This window comes from Protopterus annectens, chromosome 13.part0 (assembly GCF_019279795.1).
Source record: "Protopterus annectens isolate FY-2018-M chromosome 13.part0, PAN1.0, whole genome shotgun sequence".
NCBI lineage: Eukaryota > Metazoa > Chordata > Ceratodontiformes > Protopteridae > Protopterus > Protopterus annectens.
In genome coordinates, this window is record NC_056747.1 from 776,629,887 (window position 1) to 776,648,870 (window position 18,984).

Below are 18,984 nucleotides of genomic sequence, written 5' to 3' on the forward strand. Positions count from 1 at the left end.
CGGAACATTCGAACTGTTGACAAATCACGGGGGGAAATCACCACGTTACAAAATGAATTGATGGCAACAGTCTCTAACAACGCGTTTCAGAGCACATTTAAGGACATTAAAGCCAGAATCAACAAGGTGGAACAAAATGTGCTCGAAGGGAAAAAAGGCAAGTTAAACAGGGATGTCAAGGATTTTGAAACTAACAGTGTTTATTCCTGGCAGCGGAGAGGACGATGTCATCATTACACATCCAAGGTGCGTATGAGTAAAGATGCCAGTGGATCATCCTCTTCCTCAGATGAGACCAGCAGGAGCAGAAAAAGTGTATCTTTTGAGGACATTGTTAATGATAGTCCATCGGAAAGATCAGAGAGATAAACAAAAAAAACATTCCAGGTTCCAGTTCGGCACCTTCACAAGTACAAACTCATTCTAGGAAGAATCAAGGGAGATGGAACAAGAACCAGTAGAAGTAGAGACAGTAAGGCCATTATTAAAACCCCCCATAGTGAGTTATGTTAATGTGAATACTGATATTGTTGTGGTTAATGCAAGTTTGTTACCGAATCTAACCGAGTCATTTAGAAATGAAGAAGTGGCTTATCCATGTGTAGTTGATTCTGTTGATGTTGTTTCAGAAACATTTAAGTCATCTAAAGAATGTTTTAATTTGGCAAATGAGAATCTGCTACCTGACATTACTGAGCCTTCCAGTCATGTAATAGTGCCTTGCTCACGTGTATTGCATTCTACTGATGTCGCTTTAAATGTGGTTAATTTATCAGATAAACATTTGACTTTTGATATGCAAAGTGTGTTATTGAAGGGGCTAAATTTGTACCCACCAGATCCCCCACACTAGCAGACATTGTACTAGATGTCAAGAGGTTTGTTCGTAAATTAAATCTGAAAGCCTATTTTCATGATAGAGAGAAAAAATGTGACCAGGATGTATGTAATATTTCTGACAATGATGAATTGTTAAACGTGAGCACTTATGATGTCGAGTTGGACACTTTGTTTTCAGATAAGAATAGTGAATGTGATGATTCTGAATGTGGGGCTTATGTCTGGGTTTTGGGTTTATGCCTATACCCAATTTCCCTTCTAACAGCACTTTTATGCCTCCTAAATACTGGAATGCCATCAATGTTTTTGAAAACACCGTTTGTGCTGTAATTGAACATGAATTTTGCAGTTTCTGTAAAAAACATTGAGTATAATCTTAGCAAAAAATGAATGGCTTGCATTTAAAGAATTAAGAACACTATTAGATAGAATAGTTGTTAAAGAAGCAGACTAGGGGGTAATTGGGTCATTTTGAAGGCTGAACAGTATGTGACAATATGGTATTGGATTTGCTATCTGAAGAAACTGTTTATAAAAAGCTGCTTGGTAACCCGGTGCAACAGTATAGTGAGAAACTTTGTGAATTATTGGAACGAGGGGAACGTTTGGGTTTTCTAAAATCAAATTATGTTAAGAATCTGATTGTTAATGAACTCAAGCACCCCTATTTGTATGCTGTACCTAAAATTCACAAAAAATATCACAAATCCTCCTGGCAGACCAATAATTTCAGGCATGGGTTCATACATAGAAAAAGTCAACAAGTTTTTGGATTTTCACTTGAAAACATATTTGACTCGTGTTGTATCCCATATCAAAAATACTAGTGAAGTTTGTAAAGATCTGTGTAACATGAAGTGGGACAAGAATTATTTCTGGGCTACCACTGATGTGACAGCACTGTATACTAATATACAGATAAGATGGGGTTTGGAGGCTGTGATGAAAGTAATTGGGAAAGGACCCCGTACATTTTTCTTGCTGTCCCTTTTGGAATTTAGTTTGACCCACAATTATTTTGTGTGGAAAAAATAATTCTATTTGCAGTCCAAAGGTACGGCAATGGGGGCAGCATTCGCCCCTTCGTACACTGTCATATATATGGGTGAATTTGAAAACAATTTATGTTTCAAAATTTATTTTTTGTAAATCATGTTGTATACTACAAACGTTACATAGATGATCTTATTTTTGTATGTAGGGGTGATAAGTCGCAGTTTGACAAATTCATGGAGGATCTTAATGGGAATATACATGGACTGAAATTTGTTTGGCATGTATAGACGACAATACAGCTTTCTTAGATGTAGAGTTTTATATAAATGGGCAAGGCTAAGTTCAACATAGACTGTACAGAAAACCCACTTCTGTGAACAATTTTCTACATGCTGACAGTATGCATCCCCCACATTTACTTAATGCACTGCCATATGGTGAATTCAGAAGAATATTCTTTAATACCTCTGAAAAAGAATGTAGAGAAATCTTCATGGGTGAGGTACATGAAAGATTATTATTAAGAGGCTATTCTGAGATTACACTCTCTAGAGCCCAACAGAAGGTCTGCAAATAGGGGCATAGAGTAGGTCGTCACTATGCAGAGGGAAATATGTTGCAAGAAGAGGAGAAGTTGTTTTTTGTAACCAGGTTTTCTGATTTTTCTGAAACTTTGGAAAGAATAATAAGACAATTTTGGGGCATAGTGACTGAGGATGTTATGTGGGGAAACTTTTTCCCAGACATATAACTTTCTCATATGGTAGGTACAGTAATATAAAAGAATTGTTAAATAGAAAAATCTATGGGGTTAGGGTTGGTACATCTATTGGCATGCACAGATGTGGGAAATGTTCTGTATGTGATAAGGTCAAAAATCTGCATGGTAGCAAGATTAATGGAAAATCAGATTTTGCCAAAGAGAAATTTAATTGCAACTCGTGGGGTGATTTATGTCATTGGATGTGATTGTCCAAAGACATTTGTGGTATATAGGGCAGACTAAAAGACAGGTTAAGGTTCGGATTTTAGAACGCATTGGAGATATTAGAAGGAAAAATATGGATAGCCCAGTGGCACAAGATTTTAATTAGAAGTGTCATGTGACAGAAAGGGTGTGTATATATTGTTTGTGTTGAAGTTTGTTCAGTTTCTGATGAAGTCTTGCCATATGTGCAAGACGAAAAGTGCTTCATTAAACTGAGAGAGAATTTGCTTTGGTGTTTCCAAACTGTCTTTTTGTTTTTCACTAGTTTGTCTTACTTTGGTTCCTGGCTAACCATTTTATATCAGCACATAAAGGATGTATGAGGGGATTCATTTTCAGTGTTTTAGCACGACCTAAAGTTTATAATGGCAACTTTAAAAGGGAATTGAACAAACTTGAGTATAGGATGATGATCAATTATCATACATTAAGTCCCATGGGAATGAATTTAGATAGTGGCATAATTTTGTAAAAACCAATACAGTAGGACCAAAGAATAAGTATAGTAATATTAAAACTAAAATTAGAATTAATTTAAAAATTCAAATCAATTATGACACAATTAATAATTTAAACAGTTATTTTTATAAATTCATGGTTTTGGTCAATTGATAGGCTAAGATGGATTTTTAAATGAGTACATTAATTTATAGGATTATGGTAAGGGTGTTTATGATATGAAATATAAAATAAAAATGTAAAGTTGTTTTTATATATTAATTATAATTGCTTTTTATGTATTTGTACACATGAATCATCTAATCATGCTTAAAATATCGATGTGACTGTTTTTCATTTCATTTTGATGCATGTACACTGTTCTTTTTCCTTTTCAAAGTGTTTTGGATTTGCACTATGTGGTTGCACTTTAAGGAAATTAGCTAATTGTGATTACTAGATATGTAATTGATTAATTAATTACTTGAATGCATTTGCTTGTAATGTTTGGTATATAAGGAGGTGAATTTTTGTAGTAAATTGTTCCTTTGAAGGCGAAAGGCCGTTGTACCAGAACGTGAAGTAAAAGCTTACAGCATTTCCTTGCATCGTTCTTTCCATGGTGGTGTGCTTTTGATGTTTTTCGAGAGGTTCCTCCGGTTTTCTGTTATTTGTGTGATCAACTCGATACTGGGTTGGCATATTCTTCAGTTAACACTCATCTGTCAGCAATTTCTGCTTGTCTCCCCTTGACGACGACTCTGGTTCTAGATTTCAGGTCAAGTCATTTCTTAAAGGTGTCCTTCATATCAGTCCTCCCAGGCAGCCTATTCCACCAGCCTGATACCTCAATTTTGTACTTCAAAAATTGACCCAGGCTCCTTTTGATCCTGCTTCTTCATGTTCCTTACAAAACTATACTTGGAAGACTGTTCTTTCGGCTCTCACTTCAGCCAGGAAGGTGTCTGAATTTCAGGCTCTCATGGCTATTCCTCCTTTTCTTAGTTTTCCACAGAGACAGTGTGTCTCTTCATACTAATCCTTCTTTATACCCAAAGTGGTCAATGAGTGGTCCCTTAATCAGTATATTCATCTTCCTTCCTTTTTTCCTTCTCCACAGTCTGCCAATGAGAAGGATGTTCTTCATGTTTCACTGTTGCAGTCCTAACAAATGGGCTATCCGGCTCCTGGTAGCCTTCAGTCGGCCCAAATACCAGAGTCCTTGGTATATGACGTCGGCTGCCGTCGGTTGCAAAACTGATGTCAGAATGTCAGGTTTAAAGGGAGGCAGCCGACGCCATTTCCTCAGTCTTTCTTGCCGCGGAGCCCGAAGCAGATACAATTCGCACTAGTGCCAGTCGGCCGTTTACCTTCTTTCTGCATTATGACTACCTAGGAAACGCAAGGTCAAGGACTACGACAGTCCTGGGGTTAAAGCTGCTGATGACACGCCGGTGAAATTGGTTGTTGGCCCAGCAGTAGCTAGTGAGGTGCTTTTGCAGCCCCTACAGTCCACAGAATTTCAGCCAAAGGCCTCTGCCGAGACCTTTACGGAGTCCCCCATACCGCAGGCTGCTATCTTGTCTTCAGATATGCTAAACTTTACCCCAGCTGTGCTGTATCCAGATGGCTACTCTTGAGTTCTTTTTAATAAATTGTGACACTGTTCCCCACATATAAGCTGGAGGGCATTATCTGTATTTGTAGAAACACCATCACCTCACATGAAATTATCCATGACCTTAATTTGGAACTCCTGGAGATCTAAATCACCATTAAAAAAATCAGTTGCTACTCTGTTGCTAGCCACAGATCCCCACCAATGCCTCCCATTGATCAAGAAATGTACTTTAACACAACTGAGTGTTTTAATAACAAATGGTTTACTATTATATATGCGACCACCACATTGTCAGACAATTGCATGAACCTCATAAGGTCGAACAAATTACCATACCACACAGAACGTCAACGATCCCTTTCTTGAACTGATGTTTAAATCACAGGTGTTTTTTGTGCATTGGAGCATACCATCATATGTCAAAACTGGCCATGTAATGTTGAATTTGTGCATTATTGTACGGATTTGACAATTTTTGCTTATTAGTGTCAACATTACTGGATTTCACATATGTGCATGTCGACATTATGGTAGTAAACCAAATCAAAAATCTTCTTGCTAGGGTGTACAATCATCTAAACATTGAGTGGCACACCTACACATCTAAAATGGATATGCTTGGCATTCCCTAGACTTTTTAACATTAGCATAAATTGTAAAAACTACCCAAGAAAATCTCATATACCCTTGACTTGGCCATTACCAAACTATATCCCACCTGTACTCCACTTTGCATCTTTTCATCTGTAGTGAAATCTACTCATAAGTCACCTTCTCTGTCAGGTGTAGTGGTAACACCCCATCACCTAACCACGTTTAGAGACTTCTCCAGGGCAAATCTACTTCAGCTTGTACAAGGCCTAGACAAAAATTCCCAATAATTCCTCAAAATGGTCACAACTAAGAGGGCTGACACATTCACTTCCAATTTGTAGCAATACTCCAACAGCTGTATAGAAAATTCAGCACCCATCCACTCTAAATACAGTCATAAATTCAGGAAGAAACCTCTTTGATGGAACTACCTTATTAATAAACTATACCACAAAATAAGGAACATAATGGCAAATTATAACAACAAAAATCTCCCTCCCTTACCTTGAGACCACAATGAAACATGCCGTAAAGGAACTTGAGAGCACAACTAGAAAATGAAAAGCAGAGTCTGAGCTTAAGGTTGCTCTACATACCAAAGGAAATTGCAAATCTTTCTTCATTTGTGTCAAGAAAGTAAGGAATATTATCCAACAATTTACCGGACTCGTATAATATTACACATTCTGATTTCAAGGATATAGCCAATATATTAGGAGACAAATTTAATGACAACTTCCCACACCACTCCACAAAGTTATTCATGAAGAGTATTGCAAAACACAATAAATATCTTCACATCTGAACATACACAAAGGTTTTGTTTATGCAAAATGTCTGTTAATATATTAAAATGCTAACAGATACCCAAAGTAGACAGATGTTATTCTAATTGTATGGTCAAAGAGACAACATGGGCAGACAAAAAAAAATCAAACATCAAAAAGCACAACACAGGCTTGCTATTTTACAGGGTCAATTATAACTTCTTCATTGGCAGTACAGTATCAGGAAATATGTTAAATGCTGTTTATGCACATAAAACCACTACCAGCAATTGTCACCCAGAAATGATTTCCAAACTAAGTCCCTTGCTAATAGAGACTGGCAAACTTTAGCACAGTGTTATTAAGCTAACTGCCCTTCCCACAGATTGCTGTTTGTACTCAAACTGCAAGACTGCATTTATTCCACTGCAGAATCAAAAGGGAATGTATTCAAAACAGCTTGAATGGAGAGACAAAGAAGGTTAGAACATGTATCTGTAATAAATGGAAGTTCTGAACAACATCCTGACATTTGAAAAGACACAAAGATAAAGAAATCACAAAATCTAATTATAGCAGAAGCAGGTAGCAAAATCCATCTGGGTACACATATTACAGAAAATAGTTAAAATTCTAATATATAACAACTGTACATACCTTCTGCATTTAGGAGTTATTCTTCGCTCAACAATCAACTTCCCTGTCACAGTCCAGCCCTTCTCCAACACCCTATTCATGTTAGCACAGTTCAAATCAGGGCTGAACAGTTGTGCAGTACATAGTGCCCCACTCTTACTTCTGTCATTTCAATGGCCACTTAAGTAAATTTTTTCATTTGATGTTTATAAAATCTTCATCTAGTTATACTGTGAAACTCCTATCCCATATATTCTAACTTTCCGTAATATACCTTCTCATCCTGTCTTACGTCACATGCTCCAAACACTAATGACAAACTTGTCACAATCTAAAGCTCCAAAGTGTATGAGAAGGCAAAAAAAAATTGGACAGCAGCCACTGAGCAAGTTAGTCCTGCCTGGTCCAGAATCTTAAAATAATGATTTGGCGAAGAAAGAAGCACTTTTAAGCCATTTAAACCCAGCACACAGTCTGAATGTGGCACAGATACAAAAACACAGGATTCAGCCAACAGAAGCAGCATACCTCTCAACTTCTTCGCTAAAGAATTCTGGGCAAAGTCAAAAACAATGGGGGAAAACTTGGGACATTATTTTAAAATATTATTGTACTTCACTTACAAACTGCAGTGGTGGTGCTGCGGTAGCGTTGTCGCCTCACAGTAAGACGTCCTGTTCGATTCTCAGCTAGAGCGTCTTCTGTGTGGAGACATGCGTGAATGGGCGTACCTTCGTTGAAGGTTGAGTGTCAGGGCCGGCAACTCGGCACGTAAAAATCTACTGCCAATCATTAGCGGACCGGAGTTCCGCTTTGGCGACCCCTAACCGGAAAAAGCCGAAAGACACAACAACATTGTACTTCACTTAAAAAAAGTTGTTAAAACAACAAGTTTAACATAAACATTTTCTGAACAGTAAGTATGAGATTATAATGTAAAACAATACTGGTTTACTGTAATCCCTAATTATTTGCAGGAAAATTAAAAAAAAATTAGGATGAGGTAGGAAAAAAATGTGAGATAAAATCAGGTACTTTTTAAAAGTATGAATAGCAGAGATGGAGAAATGGACCATTAGTTATCCAAAATAGTAATGACAGACCAATCTGAGCAGCAATAGTGAATTCACCAACTTACAACAGCAGAGAATACAATTCTGATTTTTTTTAATGATGCTGGTTTAGAAAGCATACTTACCAGCTTTCTTGCCTGTACTCTTCTGAACCTTAGCAAGGACACCCCCCTTCACTTCTACAAAGTTTACACAAATTACATGCATCAAAGGTTAAGAGAAAACCCCAAAAGAAAACCAGGAAGTCGCTTTCATGTTTTGTGGCTTTGCCACCTTCCAGGGAACATTTACACCTTTTAATCGGGCAATTAACACCTTCCATACAAAATCGGGATCAAACAATAATAAAATGAAAATACCTGATGATGAGTTGTAAATTGCAGTGCAGTCTCAAGTCATTATGTTTTCATCCACTACACAACCGTTTTTTTCTTTTGTTGATACAGCTAAGGTAGTTCCTCCTGGGTCCTTGTGCTTGCCCTATTGCTACCCCCCCATTCACATTATTTGTGCTGTAATGCATACAGTGCATATGCCTCCCGACGTCCTTGCTTAGGGAGCACTTTAAATGGGAAAGTCATGATTTCCCTTAGTCTAAGAAGAGGATCTGGTACTTTTTAGATTTGCCACAGCATAAACCTCTGGCTATACCTCCTGTTGTGGAAGTTGTGGATAATGTTTTCATGGAAAATTCTTTATAGTTCATAGATTAGTACTAGGCTAACTGCCCTTATGAGCCATTTTAAGCCTAGCTAATTATCCCTTGTGAGACTCAAACCCTGCACCTTGTGTTTGTAAGGCAAACACCTTAAACATTAGGCCACCCTCCCAACTCTAAAGGTTTTGTAGGGGAGCTTCACCCCTTTGTTTCCTGACATGGAGGACTGCAGTCCCACATCCCTGTTGCTTGTTCATAGGTTCATAGATTAGTACTAAGCTAACTGCCTTTGCGAGCAATTTTAAGCCTAGCTAATTGTCCCTTGTGAGACTCAAACCCTGCACCTTGTGTTTGTAAGGCAAACACCTTAACCATTAGGCCACCCTCCCAATCCCTAACTCCTAATTCTGTTCCCCCTGCTCCCAGAAAACCTAATAGGTATTATAGTGTTCCTGATTCTCATCAGTTTCTATTTCGAAGCCCTACTGCTGATCCTGAGATTATTTCTCAAGGTACCAAGGGTGTTAAGGCTACTATTGCTAAAAACCCTGCACCTTCTGATAAGGAGTCTAGGGCCTTGGACAGGTGGGGTAAAAAGGTTTATACCTCTGCAACTCTTGCCATTAGATCTGTGAATTGTCTTTTCCACATGCTTTATCAGCAGCATACTTTGGAGGCTATTAAGGCTAAGCTTGGGGATATTCCTTCCATGTCAGAGAACAAAGAATTATAAGATTTACTAAATTCTGCCACCCACTCTGATTAATAAGCATTTTATTAATTGTGGTTTTGACACCTTGGAGGCTTCCTTCAGAGCAGCAGACACTGGTTTCGTTATTAGAAGGCATGCTTGGCTTAGGGAGCAGCCTGTTTCTGAACCTGTAAAATCTAAATTACTGGATGTTCCTTTGAATAAAGACAACCTTTTTGATAACAAGGCCGAGGAGGTACTGAAAAAATTGGAGGATAAGGCGAAATCTATGCAAGCTGTAAAAGATTTCCTTCATTTTCAGCCTCCTTGGTTTAGCAGGCATTACCCTTCCAAGACCTTTCCTTGATCATGGCAAGCAGGGTTGCTCTAGGCCTAGGGGTTACAGATCTTCCAGAGGGCAGGCTTCTGCCCCTCAAAGGACTAAACAATGGCATCCTTCTGCTGCTAAATCGGGGAGTTCTAAGCCAGCTTCCCAAAGCAAGCATTCTCAATGACTCTGGCCTTCTTGTGCCTACCTCTGCAGGCCCAGGGTTTCCTTTGGGGGGAAGGTTAGCCAGGTTCGCAGGGGTATGGTCAACCATCACAGATGACAAATGGGTACTCAACATAGTAAACCAAGGTCACGAGTTTTATTTTCACACTTTCCCTGTTTTACAAGGTTGCCCAGACATTCCCAGCACTCTCAGGGCAGAGGTAGAGAATCAAATTTCTTCTCTACTGACTATGGGGGCTATAGAGCCAGTTACTGCAAATCGGGCAGGCCTAGGTTTTTACTCAAGACTTTTTCTGGTACCCAAAGAAGGGGGTGCCTGGCGCCCTATTCTGGATCTGTCTATTCTGAACATTTTTCTGGTGATTCCCAAATTCAAGATGCTCACTCTTCAACAGTTACTACCAATGCTAGGCAAGGATTCATGGCTGGTAACTTTGGATCTCAAGGAGGCTTATCTGCACATCCCAATAAGGGAAAGTTGCAGGCAGTTTCTTCGTTTCAGGGCTGGGGAGCAACACTTCCAATTCTCTGTGCTGCCCTTTGGCTTATCTACTGCTCCCAGAGTTTTCACAAAGTGCCTGACACCAGCATTGATTTTTGCAGGCAGAGGAACATTCAAATTTATCCTTACCTGGACGACTGTCTCATTCAAGCAAACTCCCCAGAACAGTGAAAAAAGGATTTGGATTTCTTGAAGAACATTCTCACTTCTTTGGGTTACACTCTCAACGAGAAGAAGTCAAAGTTGGTTCCTACAAGGGAGATTGTTTTCCTGGAAGCGAGCCTGAATACAGCCAACCAGATGGTATTCCTCCCTCAAGACAAACAATAAGATCTGTCGGCTTATTTCAAGAACTTGGCAAGCATGACCCAGCTCTCTGCAAGTCAATTCCTGCAAGCACTGGAGTTCATGGCTTCATGTATCCTGATGATCTCATATGCAAGACTGCATATGAGAAAACTTCAGTGGTACCAAAAGAACCTTTGGTGTCAACACACAGACTTGATTCTTCCCCTTATTTCCTGTCTACAACTGGAGTTTCTCTGGTGGGCAACAGCCTATTCTCAGAACAAGGGTCTGCCTTTCCGCCCACCACCTGCCAACCAGACTCTCACCACAGACGCCTCAGATTATGCATGGGGGGCACATCTGGAAGGCAGGGGCATCCAAGGGACTTGGTGCACCCAACAGATTCATCTGCACATAAACTTAAAAGAATTGATGGCAGTGCAGCAGGCTTTGCTGGCTTTCAAGGACCTACTCTACCCTGGGACTCTTCTGATCAGGACAGACAACACCACAGTCACGTGGTACATCAACAAGCAATGGGGGACTCGGTCTTACCCTTTGTGCAGACACAGCATGAAACTATGGTCCTTAGCAACTTCCATGGGCATACATTTCATAGCCCAGTATCTTCCAAGGAGACTAAACTCCTTGGCGGATCTATTGAGCAGACATGTTCTGGATCCTCACAAGTGGCAACTGAACAAGATCATTTTCCATCGCATCACTTAGCATTGGGGCACTCCTCAGGTGGATCTTTTCTCCTCTCACACCAATCATCTCCTTCCAACCTTCTGCACCAGGGAGTTTCACAACAAAGCTTGGAGGGTGGACGCGTTGTCCTTCCCATGGACACATCTCTCAGTTTATGCATTCCCTCCTCTGCCTCTTCTTCCCAGAGTGCTGCTGAAGATAAGGGACAAAAAAACAAAGGTGATTTTAATAGCTCCAGATTGGCCCAGGCAGCATTGGTATCCCCTTCTTCACAGCCTTTCCCAAGCTCAGTCTTGGCATCTTCCCCTGGTACCAGATCTGTTGGTTTAGGAAGGGGGAAAGTTTCTTCATCCTCATCTTCAAACTCTGCATTTAACTGCCTGGCTAATATTTTAAATCTTTCCCAGCAGGTGGTTGAAGTTCTTCATGAGGCCAGGAGGCCTAGCACCAGGAAATCCTATGCAGATAAATGGAAGAGATTTTGCTCTTGGTTGCAGGCTAAAGGAGAAGACTCTTCTCATCCTTCTCTTTCCCTCATTCTTGATTATCCAGCAGGTTTGCTTAATGGTGGACTTTCCTTTTCTTCAATTAAGATTCATGCTTCAGCAATTTCTGCTCATTGTTCTTTTGAGCAACCTATTTTTTTCTCACCCCTTGATGAAACAGTCCCTGAGGGGAGCTAGCAGTCTTAGACCTCCCAGAAGAGCTCCTACTCCTGCTTGGGATCTTAATTTTGTCCTGGAGAAGCTTACTTTTCCTCCCTTTGAACCTGCTGCCTCGGCAGATTTAAAGTTCCTTTCATGGAAGACCGCCTTTCTTTTGGCTATTACTTCTGCCAGAAGGGTTTTGGAGGTGCAAGCCTTAATGGCAGTAGAACCTTTCATTATTTTTCATACAGATCTGGTTTCTCTGAGAACTAATCCCTCCTTTATGCCCAAGGTGGTTTCCAGTCTGACCCTTAACCAGTCTATTCATCTGCCTACCTTTTTCGATAACCCTCAGAATAAAGGGGAACGGATTCTGCACACTCTCGATGTGCACAGACAGTTGAAATTTTACTTAAGTAGGACTAAACCCTTTCGGAAGTCTCAGCAGTTGTTGGTTAGTTTTGTTCTTGGGGCTCAGGGTAAAGCTATTTCCAAACAAACCATCTCCAAATGGATTATTCATTGTATTCACTTTTGTTACCTACAGCATGGGAAGGTTCCCCCTCAGGGTATTAGGACCCATTCTACTAGAGCAGCCTCTACCTCTGCAGCTTTTTTGAGGTGTGTGCCTAATAAGGACATTCTAGAAGCAGCCAATTGGTCTTCTGTCCATACTTTCACAAAGCTTTGTTTTGTAAGTCTAGGGCTGGTTTTGCCTCTGCAGTTTTGCAAGGCCTCCTTACCAATCCTTAATCTGAGATTCTTCCTCCACCCTTTTGTTCTCTTCCTGGGCTTTGGGAATTAACCCATATGTTAGGACTGCAACAGTGAAACACAAAGAACATAGTACAGTTGTGTACACTTACCATAAATGTAGATGTTCGAGTGTATTAACTGTTGCAGTCCTGGTTTCTCACTCTCCATTCCCCCTTTTTTTCCTAAGGCACAGACTACTTATGGGTGGCTTTTTTCCAGGGTGTTTCCTTCCAGGTTTGGCCTTCTTTTGGGGGCTTCTGACAGTTAAGGCAAGAAAACATGAGGAAATGGCGTCGGCCGCCTCCCTTTATACCTGACGTTCTGACATCATTTTACAACCAATGGCAGCCAATGTCATATACCAAGGACTCTAGTATTCAGGCCGACTGAGGGCTACCGGGAGCCGGATAAATCATATGTTAGGACTGCAACAGTGAATACACTCGAACAGCTACATTTATGGTACGTGTACACAACTGTACTTTCTTCACACCTTGGACATGCATAGACAGTTCAGATATTATCTGGATAAAACTAAAGTTATTCGCAAATCTGAGTAGCTTTTTGTTTCTTTTCATCCCACCACTTTGGGTTTGGCTATTTCTAAACAAGCCATCTCATCCTCGATTTCTAAGGAAATTTATTTTTGTTATTCTTTTCATTGAAAATGTCTTTCCTCATCAGTAGAGGTCTATTCTATTAAGGCAGTTGCCTCCTCTGGTGCTTTTTTCAAAGGTTTGGATAACAACTCCATCCTTGAGGCTGCAACATTGACCTGTGATCATACTAAGCATTAGAAACTGGATGTTATTTCCAGGGCAGGCTTTGTCAGGGTTATCCTGCATGGGTTTGTAAAATATTCTACTGTGTCTTCCTCTTAAACTTTTGTACTCTCCATTAGGTAAAGTATACTGTAACATTAATATGAAAGGACATAGTGTTAAAGTGCTGTAAAAATATACATAAATAACAAAGATTTACCTGTTAGTCTTGAGTCAAAAATAACACTTCAGGATGTGCAAAGTTCTTACTTTATTATTAAACAAACCACAGCGCTGGGAGACAGCCTTCACAAAAATTTCCAAATCAGTCTCACCTAGCAACAAAAATATACAGTTTATATGCTACTTTTTATCAGTTACATGCATGCAGAATTCTGAAATTTCATATTAGTTAACAATTAGGGTCACTGCAGACCCTCATGCCTCTAACTTAATGCTGCATGTGAACAATTAACAACCATGTTTTAGTAGCAGTAATGTTTTAGAGAGACAAACCACCTGGCCTAACAACATGTTTTATTTTTCGACCTTGTATCTTTCAGTACCAATACATGCTGTCTCAAAAATATTCCCTGTAACTACTCCTCCCCAGCCTAAGGAGGCCAGAACTCTCATAAAACAAAATTTCTTTCACATTGTTTTGTTTCCCTCCCTGCATGAATATTCCAGACCGAAACCCCTTTAAACATAGTAACATCCCTTAACTCCTTCAGCATTTAATGTTCTTCTTTCAGCATTTCCTGGTTAGGGGTCGCCACAGCAGAACTCTGGTCCACTAATGATTGTTAGTAGATTTTTATGGTGCCGAGGTGCCAGCCCGACACCCAACCTTCAACGAAGTCACACCAATTCACGCATGTCTTTTGAATGCCACTCAACCACGGGGAGGACATGCAGACTCCACGCAGAAGGTGCTCCAGCCGAAAATTGAACGGGAGAACCTCTTGCTGTGAGGCAACAACGCTATCGCTGCACCACCGCGGCTTCCTTCAGCACTTAATATGCCTTCAATTTTCTCATTACACTATAATGTGATACGAGAACAGAATGCTGTTGTAAGGCATTTCATGTGAAACTGTATTTTGTATAATGATGCATCTATTTTCTTAATATATTTTCAATATAAACATATTGTAAATATTTTGACTCATTTGTGAAGAAACTTCAAGTTAATATGCATTTTGTAAAGAATAATCATGAGACAATATATTTTTTTCCGTAACAATAGTACAATTGTGTAAAAGCTTACCATAACAGTAGAAGTCCTTCTCGTCACTGTTGCAGTATTTGCTCTCTCCCTCCTACTCCCTTTATTTTAGCTGTTGCCCTGTAGTCTCTTACCTTCCTGGCCGAGAGGTTCTTCATCTTCTTTTTCCTTTTTCTCCTTATGGGTGCAAACTTTCTCCTTCTCCCTAAGGACATTCTGTTCCTCCTGGGGCTTTTTCAGTTTTGAGTGTGTGTGTGCATATGTCACCTTTATGCCCTACGCTGTGCATGGGGAGTATATTTGTGATGTACAACACCTGTAAGTACTAAAGGTTTTGGCCAGGAGTTGGGCTATCCTTGGCAGGAGATCCCTTAGGTAAATAATACTGCAACAGTGATGAAAAGGACATCTATTATTATGTTAAGATTTTATACAACTGTACTTTCTTCCATTAGAAGAATTAGAAAGAGGGGTTGGGCATTAAAAATTAAGGAAACTGAAATTAAAGAATCAGTAAGAAGCCAGAATTTGGGGAAAATCCCCAGAAGTGATGAAATTCCACAAATGACCAGATTTAGCACTAGGCGACCTAGGCATCTGCCTAAGGCCCACTGGCTGGGTGGAGACCTGGCCACAAAATTAATTTATTTAAAAAAGAAAAAAGCTTTTCTACTTTACTCTCTCAGTGCTGTATTGCATCAGTGTGCTTGTGTCTTGCTGCTTTAGGATTTTCCAGCCAATGGAAGTGGGTACAACCTTGGAGGTGTGCATGTGTGAAATGTCCTAGTTAGAGAAGGCAGTTTAGTTAATTCACTTGCTCAGGCTCAAACCCTTTACCTTAGCTAAAGGAGGCAAGAGCCTTATTCCTCTACACGTACTACCAGACCATTTGACTGCAGTTGGACATTAGAGTTAGTTGAAATATTCTGAAATGGATACTTTTGTCATTTATTGGTTCATAAGTTTTGTTTCACTGCTTAATGGAAAAAAAAATGTTCAAAACTACAAATTTAAAATACACTCCAATAAATGTTACTCTACTTAACAAGAACTACATTAAATCAGGAAGGTGAATCAAATAAGACATGTATTTCTGCATGGTCCCCATAGCTGGCTTTAGGCACCAGCGAACCCTGCAGTCGCTGGGGGCCCCTAGTTCTTGGGGGGGCCCCAACCACTGCAAGTTATCTTATCTTGATATTTTGTAACATGTCTGTCAAAACAACAAAAGCTAGTACATGAATCTTGCATTTTTAATAAACCAGGTGAGTTGTTGTTGTTGTTAATAACTCTTATTTATATCTCCTTTAAAATTCAAAGATATCACTGGTTATGGTGGCAGTGTTTTATCAAGCAACAGCTTTCACAATTCCATTACATATTTTACCACTGACATAGTGCCCCTGGCTTAGTTAACCCTGCTGGTGGATATTCTCTCCATTAAAATTAACAGCATATCCAGCTATAGGTACCTGCAATACCCATGGCTACAAGGGCCCCCCCAAGTCATTCTTGACTGTGTGGGGGCCCCACAAAAGCTACGGCTGATTGGGGAAAAATGAGGAGGAAAAAAATGTATTAATGCCCTGACTAGGCTGTTTAACCTGAACAGGACTATGATATGAGTCTGTTATACTAAAGCTGGTAATGAACATAGGCAAGGTAAGCACTAGAGAGATCATCAGCCCATCATGACCGATCTCAATGCACATCTTGGAGTTTAAGAACAGCTGATGCTTCTGATCTTCAGGGATGGTTTTCTCACGCAGGGGGGTTTATAAATAGTGGCAGAAGAGCAGATACTGTAACTCCGAACAACTTTGCTGAAGAGTTCAGCGCAATACCAATAATACCAGACTAAAGGCTCAAAATGAGGGACATGTTTTAAATATTACTCTAATTCAATTAAAAAGTTAATAGAATAACACATTTTGCATCAACATGTATTGCTCTGCTCAATAAGTATAAACCTCTGATGTCTGGATTTATTGACTGTAGTCCTGAATGATTTACAAACAAATCAAACTTTTTATGACGGACAGAGCAAAATTATGAGCAAAATCAGGGAAGATCTGTGAAATTAGGGATAGTGACAAGTTTGCATTACTTCTGATTGAGGTAAATAAAAGTGACTTACACCCGCTGTTTAACTGCTAAACAGCAGTCACTGATCTGGTGTGCCAGTAGCAGTGGTACAAAACTAGTATTGCTATGGCTTATACTTGTGTGTATGTGTGTGCGTGTAAAAGGTATTAGTGATTTTTATCTGTGTGCACACACCTAGTAATGCCAGGACAAGTACATTATTCTTCTGGGTATCAGTAAAAAATGTAGCTAACAAGTAATTATATTCCAAAAGTGAGGCATAAAATATGTCCTAGAACATTTAGACACTTAGATCTTCTAAGAATCTGGGGGCCCCACTCCCCAGATTATATAAATGGATACAGGTGGCTCACTTAATCATCCTTGACTTTGTAGGAGCCCCACAAAAGCTGTTGCTGGTTGGGGAAAAATGAGGAGAAAAAAATGCATTAATTTTCTGATTACGCTTTTTAACCTGAACAGGCTAGATATGGCCAGCAGTCCTGCTTGGATATGTGTGTGTGTACAGGAAGCTGCTGTAGGTTGTGTGTGTGTGTGTGTGTGTGTGTGTGTGTGTGTGTGTGTGTGTGGGGGTTGTGTGGTTATTACTACTTTAATTTTCATCACAGTCAAACTTAGAGGTGTGGCCATGAGGTCATTATAGCTTGTGTTTGGACTCAGGACAGTGTGGTCATTATTTTCTTTTACTTTTCTCACAGATCTCAGAGGTGTACAAAGAAGGTTACTGTGGCTTGTGTAGGGGCAGAGTACTGTCTAGGAACAACGCAGTAGAATACATTACCGCAGTCACTGTTTCACTTTCCTCACAATCACACTTCAGGATTGCATACAGGTAGCTGCCTTTGACAGTTTGGGTTGAGGAGGCATGCTATGTCTATGCATGTCTGTTGCCACTTGAAATACATGACTGTGGCAGTTTGAACCTCTGCTTTCACCCCAGCCTAACACCAGAGCGATACTTAGGCAGTCTTTTTTTGGGGGGGTGGTTAGGGAGGCAGGCAATTCCTAGCTAGGACTTGTGTAGCCAGATAACAACTAGCTTGTTAGTTTACTGTTGCTACAATTTTGTCATCTTTGAATATTAAGTCTTGGGTACAACTTATGTCTTTCTTGAACGGAAAAAGAAGACAAATTATTTTCTTACTCTTTTTTTTGGGTCGTCACTGGATTAAAAGGCTGGGGAAATGCTCTAAAATACATCCCAGAACATCTATAACCCCGTGGCTTCCTGGGCCCTGGCTTATTTGAGTTATTTCCTAAATGGTTATTACTGTGCTGTCTTGGTCAGGAAAGATGTGTTGAAAGGATGCAAGGAAAATTCAAGCTGTACAGCAACATAATTTCTTTCCCCAGTCATAATTTCTGTTTAAGTCATCATTGGTTGAAAAGATTGTGTAAAAAGAAAAAAAAATCTTTAAAACACACTTCAGAACATATAGGAAGTTGTGGCTTCTTGAAAAAGCTGAAGAGTAAGGCGAAATGAGAAAAAAAGGAAGAAAATGTAGTGTGCATAGTGTGGGGAGCCCAAAATGGAGGAAAAGCAGGGGTAGACTGAAGTGTGTGTGTGTGTGGGGGGGGGCTGAAACAGTAGGTCTAGGATGCATTTTCATCAATGTCCAGACCTGTACATAAAGCTGCTGCAATGTAGCATTGTTGCAACTAAATGCCAGTAACCGTAAATATCCCCTTGTGAGATGGTCCAACATAGTGTGATACACAGGCCTGTTATAATGTAAGAGTACTGTAGCTACACGTCAATCTGTGTGCACTACTCCTAAAACTTTGCAGTATGAACTAAAATGTTGCTTAGGAAGGGTGGCAGTGACAAGGTGATACATAGACCTAAAGTGCTCAGGGGACCCCCAACTTAACATCTGCTGGGGGCCCCTAAAATGGTAACACCGGCCCTGATGGTCCTAAAATGTATGCGTGGGCCAATGGTTTGAAAACAGCCCAGAAACCAACGTACACTTAATCCAGCACTGGCCAGGTGCATTTTTGGTGAATGTGAGTTTCAGAGCATTTTCAGTGGATGTAAGCATCAAGGGAAGAGAAGTTTACTGAACATACTCATACTAAATCTGTTTTCATCATGCAACTGTTTTGTGTAACAAATGGCCATTAGTGTTTGTGTTATCAATTTGAAAGTAGTGCTAGTAGTGCAACAGG

General features: G+C 39.9%; 1 protein-coding gene across 6 annotated transcripts in view; it reads left to right on the top strand.

Moving 5' to 3' along the window:
• The window catches only part of ABR (ABR activator of RhoGEF and GTPase), a 2,680,879-nt gene that overhangs the window by 2,208,701 nt on the left and 453,194 nt on the right, over window positions 1-18,984 (top strand). The window lies entirely within an intron of this gene.